Here is a 17,500-nt window from a genome sequence, read left to right as displayed (position 1 = left end):
GGTGGAGGGTGTCTATTTATAATTTATCGGCACCAACCACCTCTGACAAATTAAATATATAAGGTGAAAATAAAAAGTAATATAGAAACTGAAAAATAAAAACATGAAAGTAAAAAGGTATATGGGTAAATATATTTACATCTTAAATCTAGAGACTAATTCGGGATTTGGTTACTTCACATGGCACTGGCTACACTATCTTTGCGATTGGGTGCATACTCTGACTGTGATATGGGATTTCTTGAAGAACTCAATGATTGAGTGTCTTACCAGATCCCAGTTCAGCTTGTCTCTTCCGCACCCCAACCTGGGTATAGCCAGCTTTCCAATATTCAGTTCTTTACATTTTACAACTAAATTTTTAAGAGTAATTAGGAAATCTCTCTCTGTTGGTTTATGGTTGTAGCGTTCTTTTGTAACCATATATAAGACGTAGTTTTCGACTTTTTTACCGCTGAGTTTACCTGTCTTTTTGATTTCAACTATTTCCCAGACCGATGCCCCCCTGCCCTTTAGATCGTCTTTGGAGCCAAATTTACGGGTAATCTGTTTCGCGACGCCTGCGGACATTTCGAAATCCGCACTGACACAATGTGCCAGCGCGTATTCCGGGAAGCATACTAGAAGGTCTTCTTCGATTTCCTCCAGAGTGAAGACTCCGTTGGAGGTCGTTACTAACTCCCCCCAGCTTCCCCTCTGGAGTTTCTCGTTCAGTTCCTTTTCTTTCCTATCTAGCAAGATCTTGACTTCGGCTGGAGTTGACGGTGCAGCTTCCATGTACTCCTTGTATGGGAGAAGGGTGGCCACGGCCGCCGGCCCAGCTGGTCTGAAAAACCTCTCTTTGACTGCCCTAAGGACTAGGTATTGCATTGGTTCGATAAACTTGTGGTGATAGAAGAGTAGAGAGAAAGGGTGTCCCAACTGCCCACTAACTAGTAGTTGCTCCAGGGCCCTATCCACTATCCTACTGGCATCGTTTTGATGGTCAATATCGTCAAAGTATTTTCCTAATATCGATTGGGGGCTAATAGGGTTATCTGTTTTGGTTGGTTTTCGGGCATGGTCGTAGGTTTTTTGGACTGTCGTTATCCTGTGGAAGATGTCCTCCAGCTTTTCGGTGTTTTCGTGCGGTCCTTGAGGCATGTATATTTTTCCGGCAACCAGCTCCCTTGAGCCCCCGGCTTCCGCTGGATTTTCTCTGACCACCGGTCGCGAAGCATCATGCCTTTCGGCACTTATCAACACGGCGGTCGTCATGGCGCCATTGGATTCCGGGTTGGTATCTCGGTCATATTCAGAGGCCCAAGCTGCATCTTCGTATGTGCTCTGGATTCCATCTTCCGTTAGGGTCAGGTTTCCAACGTTCGGGGTATGTTGTATGGGTTTGGTAGTTGGTTGTTGTGGGGTTAACTCTCTGCTGTCGGCGTTTCCTTGGTCCACTGCGGTACTTTGTTGCTGTTCTTTCTTTTTTGTCAGCCTTAGCGCCCTCAAGGTGCTTGAGGCGCATTGAGACAAAGTTGGTTCATTGGATCTGCTTTTCTGGCTGTCGTTTTCGGGTATTGGTTGTTGATTTGTTGGTGTCGCGGGGAATAGCTGATAGTTTGGTACTGGTCCGCTTGGTATAAGGTATTTTCTATTCGCGTCGCTGGAGTTGATAAAGCTTACCAGCGGATTCACGTATTTGAAACCTATCGGGGTTGGATTGTATGTATTTTGGGATGTTGTAACATTTATTCTTGTTTCGTTGGTTTCTGTAGGGTTTATGGGGGGGTTAATTGTGGGCGCCGGATTTTGCACAGGGGTCCCTATACTCCAGGGGCCCCTGTATTCATGGAAGGTTTGATTGAGAATTTCGGGCGACGATTCGGATGACTGGAAGGAAGATGTGCTGCTTTGAAGGTCTTCCTTTCGAAAGCGCAGTCTTCTTGCGGGCTTAGGAGTCACGGTGACTTCGTTGATTGTGTTGTTTAGCCATTCGGGTCGAAGGTTTCTTTGTTCTTCCTGTTCTTCTGCCACCTCCTCGACGGACTCTTCTTGTTCCTCTATTTCTGTTTCAGGTTCAGCGACAGATACCCCTTCTTTCCACCTCAGTTCCTCCCTGAGTCGGAACAGTTCGGCGGTGAACTGGGATATCTGCTTCATGTTTTCTTCTTCGGTGTTATAGATTTCGATATCGTAATTTCTTCTTATTCTGGTTACTTGGTTGTTTTTACACTTTTCACCAAGGTGAATAAACGTCTGCTCTCTGCCACAGAGACAGCGTTTCTCCTTGATGACGAAGAACCTTTTGAGATACGAGGAAAAGAATCCGTGCTCCGTGAGAGCTTGAGTGGTGTAGAAGTTTATGATTAAGTTGGACTCGAGTCGCTTTTGAATGTTCGGGATCCACTTATGCGTCACCCGTCCAGTCGTTTCTTCGTCCCAGCGCCTCTGCCAGATTTCAGTGATTACTTCATCCAGCTTGGCGCTTAGTTGTTTTTTAGTTAGAACATCGCCATGGTAGTTGTAAACGTTTTTGTTGTTATCCGTTGGGTGTTTGTATATCAGCGAGACCACGCCGTACAAGTTCGTGAGTGCGGCATGTGGTCTCACTTCAATGTCCAGGGTTCTTTTGATCGCTGTTTTCTTTATGGCCAGATCGAGTGGCGGCAGCCCGGCCAAAACCGAAGCAGCCGCTCCTGACACTGTAGAATATGCTGATATGATCTTCAGACAGTACAGTCTTTGGACCTTTACGAGTAGATCCTGGTTTTTCTTCAGGGTAAGACCGGTGTGATGGGCAGCAGCTCCATAGTAGAACAAGGAATTGATCAGGCCCATCGACATAATCCTGCGAGCTTCGTATCCGTAGCCGAAGGTTCTGCCGAATAGTCTGTTTATGATGTTTATCGCTTTCATCGCCTTGCTATGCATCGCTGCATAGTGGGCTACGAAGTTTAGTTGATTATCGAAAACTATGCCGAGGTACTTCATCTCATTTGACGGCCTTACTACCTGATTATTAACCAGGATCTCGATGTTTGGTACGTTTTTCCTTGTGAACACTGTGAGTTGGGTTTTCGCTTCGTTCAGCTTTAGCCCGAGGGCTTCAAGCTTCCCGATTAACTGCTTTATGGCTTTGTTCATAACTTCCTTCAAGTACTGGGTGTTTTGGCTTCTAAACACAAACAACAAATCGTCCGCAAAGGCTATTGCCTTCGCGGCTCTATATTGGTATTTCAGTATCGTGTTATACACGCATATCCAGAAGAGGGGCCCCAAGACAGAGCCTTGAGGACACCCTTTGGTGGCTGTAGTGCTGTATTTATTGTTGTTGTAGGTATAGCTGATTTCCCTGTCTACCAGGTAGTCAGCTACAATCCTTATTAGATCACCGTTTACTCCTAGTTTAGCCAAAGATTCGATGATGATGTTGTGAGGGATGGAGTCGAAGGCAGCCGATACGTCAAAGCTGACCGCTGCGACGTATTCGCCTTTCTCCCATCCCTTCTCGATTTCCGTTATCATGTCGAGCAAAGCATGGTCGGTCGATAAACCCGACCTGAAACCGTACTGATTTGGAGTTAGTAGTTTGTTTGTTTCCAGGAATAAGGAGATTCTTCTATGTAGGAGCTTTTCGTATATCTTACCCATTGTCTTGAGCAGACAAATGGGTCTGTATGATTTAGCGTTGTCTGCTTCTTTACCGGGCTTCTTGAGTACTACCAGTCGTGCGTTCTTCCAGGCTGATGGGAAGTAAGCAAGGTCCATGCACGCCTGATAGACTTCTATTATCGTGTTTGGGTTGTATTTATAGATTATCTTGAACATTCTATTGTCGATCTTATCAAGACCAGGGGCTTTCCCCGGCTTGAGTTCGTTGACGATGTCCTTTAGTTCTTTTCGGGTAATTGGTTCAATGCACGTTTGATTTGGCTGCTCCAGTATCTCTGCTAGTTGTGCACCCGTATCGATCTCGTCTTCCACATCCTCTTCGAGCAGGGGAACACCGTCTTGCGGGAACATACTGTTCAGTAGAAACTGGATGTTGTCTTGTTGGTTCTTCGCTTGCGAATTTTGGAGTAGAGGGATTGAGTTGCTATTGTCTTGTAAGAGGTTCTTCACCGCATCGTACGGTTTCCCCCATGACTCTTTTTGAGTCACGAAGTTCTCCCATGCTTTGCGCTTGGCTTTAATGGTTTCGTACTTGTATTTTTTCTCTATGTTTCGAAAGGTTTCGTATATGAGGTCGTATTCCATCGTATTCTTCTGCGCTTTCGATGCAGCTTTCAGTAGATTGTTCTTTATCCGCTTCATCTTCTCTAGTTTCTCCGTCCAGTACGGAAGCTGGGACTCCTTGACGGGTATCTTTGCTTCGCTTTTGACGGCTTCTGCTAGAGATTCGACTTCTTCTATCCAGTCATCGATTCCGGCTTTGGATCTTTCTTGGAGCATTGGCAGTGGCGTGACTTTTAACGTTTCCTCAATCAATTCGTAGTCGTAGATGTGGTTCGTTTCTCCCTCCTGGACCTGATGACCCACCGTGAAGGTTATCATTTTATGATCCCTGATAGAGGAGAAATGAACTTTCCAGTCGTGTATTTGTGCAATGCAGTTGTCACTTACGACGGTATAGTCTAATATGGATTCTACCCCAGGTCGATGGAACGTTGTTTCTTCTTTGTTCATGACACACAGAGTATTGTCTGCCACGAGCTCGTCGAATAAAGTATCTCTCTCACTGGGTATGTTGTTTTTGTAGTATTGCATGAATGAGGAGTACACGTTGAAGTCACCCATTATGACTAGTTGTTTGCCTTGCATCTTCTTGACCAGCTTGCTGAGTTCGGTAATTTTTCTGTTTATTTTGGTGTTGGGGGAACAGTAGACGGAGACGTAGATATGCCCGTCCATCTCGATGGCGACCATACTGCCACCTTCCGTGTAAATCTGATTGTACTTCAGTGTGTTGCGGATCAGCAAGGCTGCCTTTCCGCTCACCAGTGAATTGTACCCTTTAGCCTTTAGGCTGCCATTTTGGAGATAGGGTTCTTGTATTGCTGCTACATCTGTTTGGTTTTTCATCATGTGTTCTATCGTTCTGCGCTGATAGTCCTCGGAGCCACCCAAGTTTATCTGCACAACGTTGACTACTTGTTTAGTTTTTGGGCTATTATTATCTAGGTTGTTCTGTTTGGTCTTTGATTTTGCCTTGGTTTTATTGTCCATCTCCGTAATCGGTATTTTCCGTAATCGACTTGATATGATTTAGAAGGCATGGACACTGCTGGGAGTGTGTGGCGTGTTTAGTTTCGTACTTGTTGTTTTTATTGTTGGTATTGGCTCGGATGCAATTTACACAGTCGGTGGGGCTGTATGGTACCTCGTGCTCTAGCTTGCAATGTTTGGCGACATGACCGTAGGAGTGGCATTTAAGGCACTTGACTGGCTGTACGCTGTTTTTGACCGGACACATGCTCCAGCCACGCTCCAAGAAGATCTTTCCGAATTTCCTGACCAGAAGTTGCCAGGTTCTAGGGGTCACAGTGCAGATAGCGAACAACCCGGAGGACGGGTCGTTATATTTATATTTCATTATCCTTACGAAATGGGCCGCTTCGCCGGTCGCGTTCAGGATAGCTTTATCGACGTCCTCCTTGACTGCGCCGTCCGGCAGACGATGCACTGCAAGTTGGGGTAATTTTTTTGTACGTTTAGCTACTGGATCCAGTTGGCCTTGTAGTTTTTTGGCTATGGAGTCGATTTGCTCCTGGCTCTTGCAGGCGACAATGACCGCTCCGTTTGTGGTAGGTCTTACGTATTGCACTCCCATTTCGTAGGGATTGACTTTTTCTTGGAGTAACTTGACCGGGTTGTCACCCGATTTCTTCGGTTTTAGGATAATGGTGTGGTTATTGGGTTTTGGTTGCTGTTGCTGTTGGGGTTGATATATGGTTTGTCTTTGCGAAAGCTGTTGCTGGAGAGGAGGGAAATTATTCAATCCTACCGGCGCCTTCACAATTTGGGAGAAAGAGAGGGGTATTTTTTGGTTTGGCTTATTTACATCAGTTTTCGAGTTTTGGTTTTGGCTTTGGTTTTGGGGTTTGGAGGCTTTTTTCGCTACTAATGATTCAGCCAGCTTTTTGGCTTGCTTAGTCACCTCATCCTTAAGCGAGTTTGACATATTAGTCGCGATTTCTTCCATTTCATCTAAGTTTTTGTTTAGGCCTTCCCTAATACTGCCTTTTAGGTTAAGAGCTTCCAGTAGGAGGTCCCTGCATTTTTTTATACGTTTGGCAAATTTAGCCTTATATTCAGCTACTGATTCCGCCCTTGGGGGGGAGGACTTTTCACCGTTACCATCATTGTTTTGGCTGCTTTTTGGGGGTTTCTTACGATTGCCCTTATCTTTCTTATCTTTTTCGGCTTTTCGGTTACTTGAGGGTGCGTCCGAAAACTGATCTTCATCCGAAGAGTCCAAATCAGACTTCGTTTTCCTTTTTCTCGTCATTTTCTAGTCCGGATTTTATCGGAATTCAGAACGGATTGGGGTAATATTCTAGGCCTAGGCCAAAGAACAAAACCCACGGAGCGGATTTTTTAATTTGACCCTGGGGTCAGGGTCAGCAGTTTTTCCTAGTTAGCGGATCTGAATATGGGTACTTTTGCCCCTGGTTGGGCTCAAAAAATCCTAGCTAACCCTAGCGATTTTTCGCCGAAGAGAGCAGGAGAAACGAACTGCAACTTTGGGGTCAAAGGTCAAAAAACGAATTGTGGAGGGGATTATTGACGGATTTTGTCGTACAGTGGTTAGATGGCTTAGTTTCCAGAGTTAATATAGGGAAACCGTTGAAAAAAATCGAAATTTTCCCATAGGTCAAAATTTCGTATCAAGGTCAACGGTTTTTCACTTTTTTCTCCGCCGTTTATCAACCGATTTTTTTCGAACTTAGGGCCCTGGATTAGGCCTTGGCTACTGAATAGACCCACGAAGACCGAATTTTAAAAAATCCCATAGGAAAAAAGTTTGTTCTTTTGACCCTAGTTTTTGAAAATTTTCTACCAGCTGGACCTATTTTTCTTGTCGATTCTTGTTTGGGCACACGAGACGAGTATGTAAACCGAGTTTCACGTAAATCGCGCCATAATTGCGGAAAACACAAATATACAGTTTTTTGAAAAATTACAACTCACCAATCTAAGTAGGTCAAACTTCAAAGTTGCTGTATTTTGGAAAGTTTACCACTTACGGCCACACGCGATATATCGTTTTATTAGTTTTATTACACACTACAAATAAACAGTTTAAAAAGTTTAAATAAAAGCACTTTTAGTTTACTTTAAGAGGTCACCTTTTTCAGAGGTCAAACTCCAAAATAGATCGCGTTTCTTAATTATCTCGAAAACTAAGGGTTTAATCAAAAATTTTCAAGACGCAAAATGTTTTTAAAATTTGATTTTCTATAAAATAGACATATAAAAAGCGACACTCGCGCACAAAAAAGTTTTACCAAAGTTCTGAAAGTTCCATGTCATCTTGCAGTAATCCAATGTCAAACTTTAAAAATTCACAGAACCCAGAGTTTTGAACTTTCACGCACTCGCGATATCACAATTTGTTCGTCTTACCGAGCACTACAAAGTTACACTTTGCACCGAACGATTAAAAGCACTTTAAGTTTACTTTGAGTGGTGTCCTTTTTTAGAGGGCATCACTCAAATACATCGCGTTTTTCAAATTACTCAAAAACTAAGCCCTTGAGGGAAAATCTCCAAGAGGCAAAAAGTTTTTAAAATTAAAATCTACACAAGTTACATGCAAAAAACACCGCGCTCACGCACCAAAATTTTCCCAAAATTGGAAAATTTCAAAGTTAAAGTACACATCAACATGGCGAAATTTGAAACTTTAATAGCACCTCGAATTCCGGCCCGATTTACGCGTACGATATCTCAAAATGCGCGGCACGTAATTGTCTATATATCCGCACAAAAAAATCGGCAAAAACTCGCGAAAAAACCGCCCAAAATTACGATTTTCGGGAGCTGCACATTTTACATGTCCGAACACGTCGACTGAGTATGTGGCACTGAGGTTAGGTTAGGTTAGGTTAGGTTAGGTTAGGTTAGGTTAGGTTAGGTTAGGTTAGGTTAGGTTAGGTTAGGTTAGGTTAGGTTAGGTTAGGTTAGGTTAGGTTAGGTTAGGTTAGGTTAGGTTGTACTCGCTTCGGCGGTACATATACTAAAATTGGAACGATACAGAGAAGATTAGCATGGCCCCTGCGCAAGGATGACACGCAAAATCGTGAAGCGTTCCACATTTTTCAGTCACTCCACGTAGTTATCGAATTCTCATAGCCAGTTACCGCATCAAAATCGGCTGGAACGTCTGCTATGTTCGTGAGCATTTACCTGTCCGTCGATGTTTCAATTGCTTTCAAATAGGCCATAAAAAAGAAGACTGCAAGGACGAAATAGCGAAGCAAGTACCCAAGGAGTATTGGAATCCGGGGTACAACGATTGCGCTGCTTGTTTGATTGAAAATCGACGTAATGCGAATGTTCCAAATCGCCCTATGTTAGACACCAAAAATCACCCACATCATAACTCATATGAATGCCCAGTATACGCGAAGCAACGCGACGATGTATTTTTCCGTACGGATTATATATCGTAGCGTGCAGCTCGTATACTGGTTCGGTATTACTATATAAAATCGAAAAATGTTTAGTTCGTTATCACTTATGATGGATATTAACTATGGTAACTTTTCAATCTTACTTTATGAAAAAACGAAGATGACCGAAGGAAAATTCATTATTTTAATTATTCTAAATCTCAAAACTCATCTCTATCTTCGAATACTTTACTCTGAACGATATGTCTACGTTGAAATGCGTCTTCAAACGCGCATTATTCATATAAAACCAAATTTATCTTTTAGCTACTCTACTCACCTCGTATACGTAGTTAGTGAACTATTTTCGAAAATCTCTTCGTTGATCTTAGTAGAATATGAAAAGCTTATCGTAGTTGTCAAAGTGGTGCGAACTAAATTCGCGGATAACATCTTGTCTTATTTATGTAATATTCTAATTACCATCTTCGTACGTAAATCTTCTCTAGATAGATGCTCTGGCAAACTACAAAATACACTACGGACGGTGGCGGTGGATTTACCTGAAACAGAACATACACATATGGCAAGAAATAAAGAAAAAACACCTCGCAAATTTAGTTATTTAATTAATGGTTTAAAAGAATTTCAAATTCTAAATTACAAAAATTCATTCCTGATTAGAAATCTCACTTTGGAAATATCAAAACTGTTGTTGTTGATTTTGAGAAAAATAAACTTTGCGTTTTTTGATTTTGCGCATAGTTTATACAGAAAATGGAACTTACCTACAGTCACGCCTACTAACTATTCAGACACGGTTTGCGTCCTCGAGATTTTTCGTTTCCTTGACGTTTTTAGTGTCTGTGATATAGTTTGCGTCCTATGGTACAGTTTGCGTCCTCGATCTAGTTTGCGTCATCGAATAATTTTCTATTTATTAATCAAATAATTTTCTATTTATTAATTAAACTACCCAAATGAGTAAATTACAGGAATTAAATTTGTATCAGGTTAATGTTAACCATTGTAAAGCGGCGCAAGAAGATGCTTTTAGACTAGCGAACAATAAAAATGCTGATATTGTCTTAATTTCTGAACCATACATTTTCACACGCTTTCCATCACCTACTTTTTCAGCAATTGGCTACAGTGTATATGTTGAAGGTAGAGCTGCCATTGCCGTTCGTAATAATATCCCTCACAATCACTGTCCACTCAAACCCTTTAATTTACGTAGATACGATCATGAGCCGGAAATAAATCTTGTTCACATCAAAGTAGGTGATATAGATGTATTTTGTGTCTACGCCCCCCCCTCCCCTAAACATTCGATTAATCCAGTTTTAGACGTAATTCAATCCGAAATTCAACATCTCAAGTCTGTAATTGTAGCGGGAGATTTTAACGCTCGCTCCGCACTGGTAATACAGAGCAACTCAGATAGGGACGCTGAGTTTGATGCCTTTTTAATTGAAAATAGGTTAGAAATTGAGAACTTCGTGACACCGACGTATCGTAAAGGTGGTTACGAAAGTATACTCGACTATACGTTAAGTAGAAATGCTACGGTTGATTATTGGCATACGGATGATATAGAAAATTTATCTGACCACATTCCAATAGGTTTTACTCTTAAATTACAAGCCCCCCTTATTCTAAATCAATTTCTTTACTACGATAGGTTTAAGCTAGCTGAGGAAATTTGTAAGTTAGACGTAGCTGTTATAAACACAGTAATACCAAATGAAATTGAGCAATATATTGAAGATCTCACGATTAAACTCCAAATTGCACAAACTCATGCTCAAAGAGCCTGTGTTCAAAATGAAATTGGTAACTACTGGTGGAATGATACATTAGCAGCTATCAGGCGTATATTAAGCAATCTCCGAACTAGGTATCAACGAGGTAGGGATAGAATTCCCCCCTTCCAGCTATGGTTACGTAAGAAACTTTATTATGACGTAAGGAGATTCTATAGGCAGCAAATTCTGACAGCAAAACAAAACGCATGGCGGAAATTTTGCACTCAGTCTAACTTGTGGTCATTACCTTATCGAATAGTAACGAATAAATTGAAGAGCAAATCTGAAATTCCCATCTTTAACGATCATGATGGCACCCCTTTTGATTTCGATAAGTTTCAAAATATCGAGTACTTACTTAAGAACAAATTTCCAGATAATCCTACTCGACTTAATCCAGCAAACGAATATTTGCGAAATGAAATTGAAAAGAAATTCCAAATTCCCCCTCCAGTTGCGGAACCAACGATACTCGCCGAAGCTCCGCGACTTACTAAAATTATTAAAGGTCTGCCGAACAAAAAAGCGCCAGGTCTTGATCAAATTACCAACAGAACGGTTAAACTTTTGAATCTGCATCATCCGGACATTATTTTAAATCTAATTAATACTTGTCTAAATGCCAATTATTTTCCTATTGCATGGCGAACAGCCAATGTAGTTTTTCTTACTAAACCGAATAAGGACGTACGTACTGTTGATGCGTACAGGCCTATCTGCCTATTGTCAGTCTTTGGCAAACTGCTTGAGCGTTTTATTGCGATTGGACTTATTAAACATCTGGATGAAAACCGAATCATCAGTCCAAACCAGTTTGCTTTTAGGAAAGGGTACTCTACTGAGATGGCAATTAACAAATTGCTAAGGATCATTACGCTCAAACTGAAGAAAAATCATTTCGTTATTGTAACTTCGCTTGACATCAAAGGTGCTTTTGATAACGTATGGCACCCGAAACTCTTTTATCACCTAGCCACTTGTAACATACCTCAATATATATTCAATATTCTTTTGCATTATTTCAATGATAGGAAAGTTCACTACAAAGGTAGTGGCATTGAATTTACTCGAAATGCACAACGAGGTTGTCCCCAGGGTTCGGTTCTTGGTCCGACCCTGTGGAATATCTACGTAAACGATTTAATCCAACTATACGTTTACGAGAATATGATAATCATCGCTTTCGCTGATGATAAACTAGTTGTTACATGGGGTAATGAGTTAGATGCTTTGGTAGTTGAAACCGAAATGGTCCTCGAACACATGCGTAGGTGGTTAAATAATAACCAACTCGAGCTAAGTTTAGACAAATGTACATATACCTTATTTACTTCACACTATAGGTGGTATCATTTTCCTGAAATTTATCTCAACGGTGCTTATCTCCAACACGTTCATAGCTTCAAGTGGCTAGGAGTTATTATAAATAGGAATCTACTATGGAATGATCATATTCAATATGTTTATGACAAATGCGTAAAGTCAATAAACATGTTGAAAAAGATGTTAGCGAATACATGGGGGCAGTCGAACTGGGCACGTCGTGTCATGTTCAAGGCGATTGTCGATGCAAATTTCAAGTATTGTTCGTCAGTTTTCGCCCATCGAATTAATATTCCAAAATGCAGTAAGACGCTCATCGACAGATGCCAAAGACTGTATGCTTTAAACATTGCAAGGCTGTACCGAACAGTGTCTCTTGATGCTGCTAGAGTACTAGCCAAAGTAGTACCCCTCCAAATTGAAATCATTATTCGAAATTTTTTCTATTACGCGAAAAAACGCCAACAGATTCCGGCACTATTTTATGATTCTATTCAAAATGCATATAATGTTGATAGAAATGAACTACCTTTAGTTTTTTACACCCGTACAGATAGATTCGTAGATTACTTTTTAGTCATCATCGAAAACGAGTTGGGTATTAGGGAATTTGAGGGACCTAAACGTCAAGCTGTCCGCATGGTAAGGGACTGGTTCATTGACCATGTGTGGCAAACTCAGTGGAACGAAAAAAGAGATGCTTTCAAAAAGATAGGTGATAAAATTAAAACTATACCCGGTCACTATACTTTTTCCCTTATTCCCTATATCCGACCCTGGTTGGAGTCTCCACTTGAGCTTAATTACCATACAGCACAGATATTCTCCAATCATGGTAATTTCAACCATTACTTGTTTCACAAATTACATAAGGTTAAGTCTCCTCTTTGTCGTTGCACAAGAGGTGACCAAATTCCAGAAGCAGAGCAGACTAACCTTCATGTACTTTTCGATTGTATCTACACCGAACCAGTTAGAAATCGATATATTGACGAACTCACCGTTGAAGACCCCATAAATCCCGAATTGAGTGTGCTAACTCCACATTTCTTTAGCTTTGCTAACGAAGTGATGGAGACTGTGTATTGCTTGCAATACTTTCCCTGATATGACGTTACTATTATATTTTATTTAGTTTTATTATTATTTCTTTTCGTTACTTACGATTGCTTATTAGTTGATTACTTTCAAGGTTAATATTATTTTACATTATTTTATGATTTTATTATGAATTATTATTTTCCTTTATGATTATTATTTTCAATTTTTTCCCTAACTCCCAGTATGGCTGTAACCTGGGTTTACGATACGATGATCTGCAGCGCAGTATATTGTTTGTGTGTTTTTTCTTTTCGCTTTTAATTTTGTTTTGCTTTGTGTTTTCAGAATCGAACTTCTCATCCCTGAATTTTTATAAACTTTGGTGAACCTTGAAAATTATTAATTTTTGAAATTACTGAAATTTTTGAATTATGTGTTATTTGAAAATTGTTCCAAATTAAACAAGTTCCAAATTAAACCAATAAACCAAGAAACTCCAGTGGAAAAACCGGTACGCATTAAACCGGAAGGTGGTGGCGTACTGAAATTGAAACCAAATAAATAAATAAATATACGAAATCCTCGGCACCTCCTCCCCGGGCCGTAGGATCCCTTGCGTGAGTTTTCCCTGGCATTGTGCCGATTGGTTTTCAGGTCTTTGGCGGGGTCAGGATCTGGGACTTTTGGCTCGGTCGGTGAGAAGTGAGCGTGAGGTGGTTCGCGGTGCGGCGTGAGGTTGGTGTGAAGGAGAAATGAGAAGTTCGAAGTGTATGTGTGAGGAAAAAAAAAAAAAAAAAAAAAAAAAAAAAAAAAAAAAAAAAAAAAAAAAAAAAGGTTAGGTTAGGTTAGGTTAGGTTAGGTTAGGTTAGGTTAGGTTAGGTTAGGTTAGGTTAGGTTAGGTTAGGTTAGGTTAGGTTAGGTTAGGTTAGGTTAGGTTAGGTTAGGTTAGGTTAGGTTAGGTTAGGTTAGGTTAGGTTAGGTTAGGTTAGGTTAGGTTAGGTTAGGTTAGGTTAGGTTAGGTTAGGTTAGGTTAGGTTAGGTTAGGTTAGGTTAGGTTAGGTTAGGTTAGGTTAGGTTAGGTTAGGTTAGGTTAGGTTAGGTTAGGTTAGGTTAGGTTAGGTTAGGTTAGGTTAGGTTAGGTTAGGTTAGGTTAGGTTAGGTTAGGTTAGGTTAGGTTAGGTTAGGTTAGGTTAGGTTAGGTTAGGTTAGGTTAGGTTAGGTTAGGTTAGGTTAGGTTAGGTTAGGTTAGGTTAGGTTAGGTTAGGTTAGGTTAGGTTAGGTTAGGTTAGGTTAGGTTAGGTTAGGTTAGGTTAGGTTAGGTTAGGTTAGGTTAGGTTAGGTTAGGTTAGGTTAGGTTAGGTTAGGTTAGGTTAGGTTAGGTTAGGTTAGGTTAGGTTAGGTTAGGTTAGGTTAGGTTAGGTTAGGTTAGGTTAGGTTAGGTTAGGTTAGGTTAGGTTAGGTTAGGTTAGGTTAGGTTAGGTTAGGTTAGGTTAGGTTAGGTTAGGTTAGGTTAGGTTAGGTTAGGTTAGGTTAGGTTAGGTTAGGTTAGGTTAGGTTAGGTTAGGTTAGGTTAGGTTAGGTTAGGTTAGGTTAGGTTAGGTTAGGTTAGGTTAGGTTAGGTTAGGTTAGGTTAGGTTAGGTTAGGTTAGGTTAGGTTAGGTTAGGTTAGGTTAGGTTAGGTTAGGTTAGGTTAGGTTAGGTTAGGTTAGGTTAGGTTAGGTTAGGTTAGGTTAGGTTAGGTTAGGTTAGGTTAGGTTAGGTTAGGTTAGGTTAGGTTAGGTTAGGTTAGGTTAGGTTAGGTTAGGTTAGGTTAGGTTAGGTTAGGTTAGGTTAGGTTAGGTTAGGTTAGGTTAGGTTAGGTTAGGTTAGGTTAGGTTAGGTTAGGTTAGGTTAGGTTAGGTTAGGTTAGGTTAGGTTAGGTTAGGTTAGGTTAGGTTAGGTTAGGTTAGGTTAGGTTAGGTTAGGTTAGGTTAGGTTAGGTTAGGTTAGGTTAGGTTAGGTTAGGTTAGGTTAGGTTAGGTTAGGTTAGGTTAGGTTAGGTTAGGTTAGGTTAGGTTAGGTTAGGTTAGGTTAGGTTAGGTTAGGTTAGGTTAGGTTAGGTTAGGTTAGGTTAGGTTAGGTTAGGTTAGGTTAGGTTAGGTTAGGTTAGGTTAGGTTAGGTTAGGTTAGGTTAGGTTAGGTTAGGTTAGGTTAGGTTAGGTTAGGTTAGGTTAGGTTAGGTTAGGTTAGGTTAGGTTAGGTTAGGTTAGGTTAGGTTAGGTTAGGTTAGGTTAGGTTAGGTTAGGTTAGGTTAGGTTAGGTTAGGTTAGGTTAGGTTAGGTTAGGTTAGGTTAGGTTAGGTTAGGTTAGGTTAGGTTAGGTTAGGTTAGGTTAGGTTAGGTTAGGTTAGGTTAGGTTAGGTTAGGTTAGGTTAGGTTAGGTTAGGTTAGGTTAGGTTAGGTTAGGTTAGGTTAGGTTAGGTTAGGTTAGGTTAGGTTAGGTTAGGTTAGGTTAGGTTAGGTTAGGTTAGGTTAGGTTAGGTTAGGTTAGGTTAGGTTAGGTTAGGTTAGGTTAGGTTAGGTTAGGTTAGGTTAGGTTAGGTTAGGTTAGGTTAGGTTAGGTTAGGTTAGGTTAGGTTAGGTTAGGTTAGGTTAGGTTAGGTTAGGTTAGGTTAGGTTAGGTTAGGTTAGGTTAGGTTAGGTTAGGTTAGGTTAGGTTAGGTTAGGTTAGGTTAGGTTAGGTTAGGTTAGGTTAGGTTAGGTTAGGTTAGGTTAGGTTAGGTTAGGTTAGGTTAGGTTAGGTTAGGTTAGGTTAGGTTAGGTTAGGTTAGGTTAGGTTAGGTTAGGTTAGGTTAGGTTAGGTTAGGTTAGGTTAGGTTAGGTTAGGTTAGGTTAGGTTAGGTTAGGTTAGGTTAGGTTAGGTTAGGTTAGGTTAGGTTAGGTTAGGTTAGGTTAGGTTAGGTTAGGTTAGGTTAGGTTAGGTTAGGTTAGGTTAGGTTAGGTTAGGTTAGGTTAGGTTAGGTTAGGTTAGGTTAGGTTAGGTTAGGTTAGGTTAGGTTAGGTTAGGTTAGGTTAGGTTAGGTTAGGTTAGGTTAGGTTAGGTTAGGTTAGGTTAGGTTAGGTTAGGTTAGGTTAGGTTAGGTTAGGTTAGGTTAGGTTAGGTTAGGTTAGGTTAGGTTAGGTTAGGTTAGGTTAGGTTAGGTTAGGTTAGGTTAGGTTAGGTTAGGTTAGGTTAGGTTAGGTTAGGTTAGGTTAGGTTAGGTTAGGTTAGGTTAGGTTAGGTTAGGTTAGGTTAGGTTAGGTTAGGTTAGGTTAGGTTAGGTTAGGTTAGGTTAGGTTAGGTTAGGTTAGGTTAGGTTAGGTTAGGTTAGGTTAGGTTAGGTTAGGTTAGGTTAGGTTAGGTTAGGTTAGGTTAGGTTAGGTTAGGTTAGGTTAGGTTAGGTTAGGTTAGGTTAGGTTAGGTTAGGTTAGGTTAGGTTAGGTTAGGTTAGGTTAGGTTAGGTTAGGTTAGGTTAGGTTAGGTTAGGTTAGGTTAGGTTAGGTTAGGTTAGGTTAGGTTAGGTTAGGTTAGGTTAGGTTAGGTTAGGTTAGGTTAGGTTAGGTTAGGTTAGGTTAGGTTAGGTTAGGTTAGGTTAGGTTAGGTTAGGTTAGGTTAGGTTAGGTTAGGTTAGGTTAGGTTAGGTTAGGTTAGGTTAGGTTAGGTTAGGTTAGGTTAGGTTAGGTTAGGTTAGGTTAGGTTAGGTTAGGTTAGGTTAGGTTAGGTTAGGTTAGGTTAGGTTAGGTTAGGTTAGGTTAGGTTAGGTTAGGTTAGGTTAGGTTAGGTTAGGTTAGGTTAGGTTAGGTTAGGTTAGGTTAGGTTAGGTTAGGTTAGGTTAGGTTAGGTTAGGTTAGGTTAGGTTAGGTTAGGTTAGGTTAGGTTAGGTTAGGTTAGGTTAGGTTAGGTTAGGTTAGGTTAGGTTAGGTTAGGTTAGGTTAGGTTAGGTTAGGTTAGGTTAGGTTAGGTTAGGTTAGGTTAGGTTAGGTTAGGTTAGGTTAGGTTAGGTTAGGTTAGGTTAGGTTAGGTTAGGTTAGGTTAGGTTAGGTTAGGTTAGGTTAGGTTAGGTTAGGTTAGGTTAGGTTAGGTTAGGTTAGGTTAGGTTAGGTTAGGTTAGGTTAGGTTAGGTTAGGTTAGGTTAGGTTAGGTTAGGTTAGGTTAGGTTAGGTTAGGTTAGGTTAGGTTAGGTTAGGTTAGGTTAGGTTAGGTTAGGTTAGGTTAGGTTAGGTTAGGTTAGGTTAGGTTAGGTTAGGTTAGGTTAGGTTAGGTTAGGTTAGGTTAGGTTAGGTTAGGTTAGGTTAGGTTAGGTTAGGTTAGGTTAGGTTAGGTTAGGTTAGGTTAGGTTAGGTTAGGTTAGGTTAGGTTAGGTTAGGTTAGGTTAGGTTAGGTTAGGTTAGGTTAGGTTAGGTTAGGTTAGGTTAGGTTAGGTTAGGTTAGGTTAGGTTAGGTTAGGTTAGGTTAGGTTAGGTTAGGTTAGGTTAGGTTAGGTTAGGTTAGGTTAGGTTAGGTTAGGTTAGGTTAGGTTAGGTTAGGTTAGGTTAGGTTAGGTTAGGTTAGGTTAGGTTAGGTTAGGTTAGGTTAGGTTAGGTTAGGTTAGGTTAGGTTAGGTTAGGTTAGGTTAGGTTAGGTTAGGTTAGGTTAGGTTAGGTTAGGTTAGGTTAGGTTAGGTTAGGTTAGGTTAGGTTAGGTTAGGTTAGGTTAGGTTAGGTTAGGTTAGGT

General features: G+C 40.8%; 1 long non-coding RNA gene and 1 other non-coding gene across 5 annotated transcripts in view; both read left to right on the top strand.

Annotated features, from left to right (window-relative positions):
* Nucleotides 1-13,607, top strand: part of LOC135845457 (uncharacterized) — a 79,568-nt gene extending 65,961 nt beyond the window's left edge. For all 4 annotated transcript variants that reach the window (XR_010558758.1, XR_010558757.1, XR_010558756.1 and 1 more), the window contains exon 2: nt 13,549-13,607. This is a non-coding gene — a long non-coding RNA (uncharacterized LOC135845457). The remainder of the gene's footprint in view (nt 1-13,548) is intronic.
* LOC135846113 (U6 spliceosomal RNA) lies at nt 8,198-8,304 on the top strand. Its single transcript, XR_010558891.1, has one exon. It is a non-coding gene; the product is annotated as a U6 spliceosomal RNA (small nuclear RNA).
* Nucleotides 13,608-17,500: the final 3,893 nt, after the last annotated feature.

The sequence above is a fragment of the Planococcus citri genome, chromosome 4 (assembly GCF_950023065.1).
Source record: "Planococcus citri chromosome 4, ihPlaCitr1.1, whole genome shotgun sequence".
Classification (NCBI taxonomy): Eukaryota; Metazoa; Arthropoda; class Insecta; order Hemiptera; family Pseudococcidae; genus Planococcus; species Planococcus citri.
This window is presented reverse-complemented; position numbering and strand designations above follow the sequence as displayed.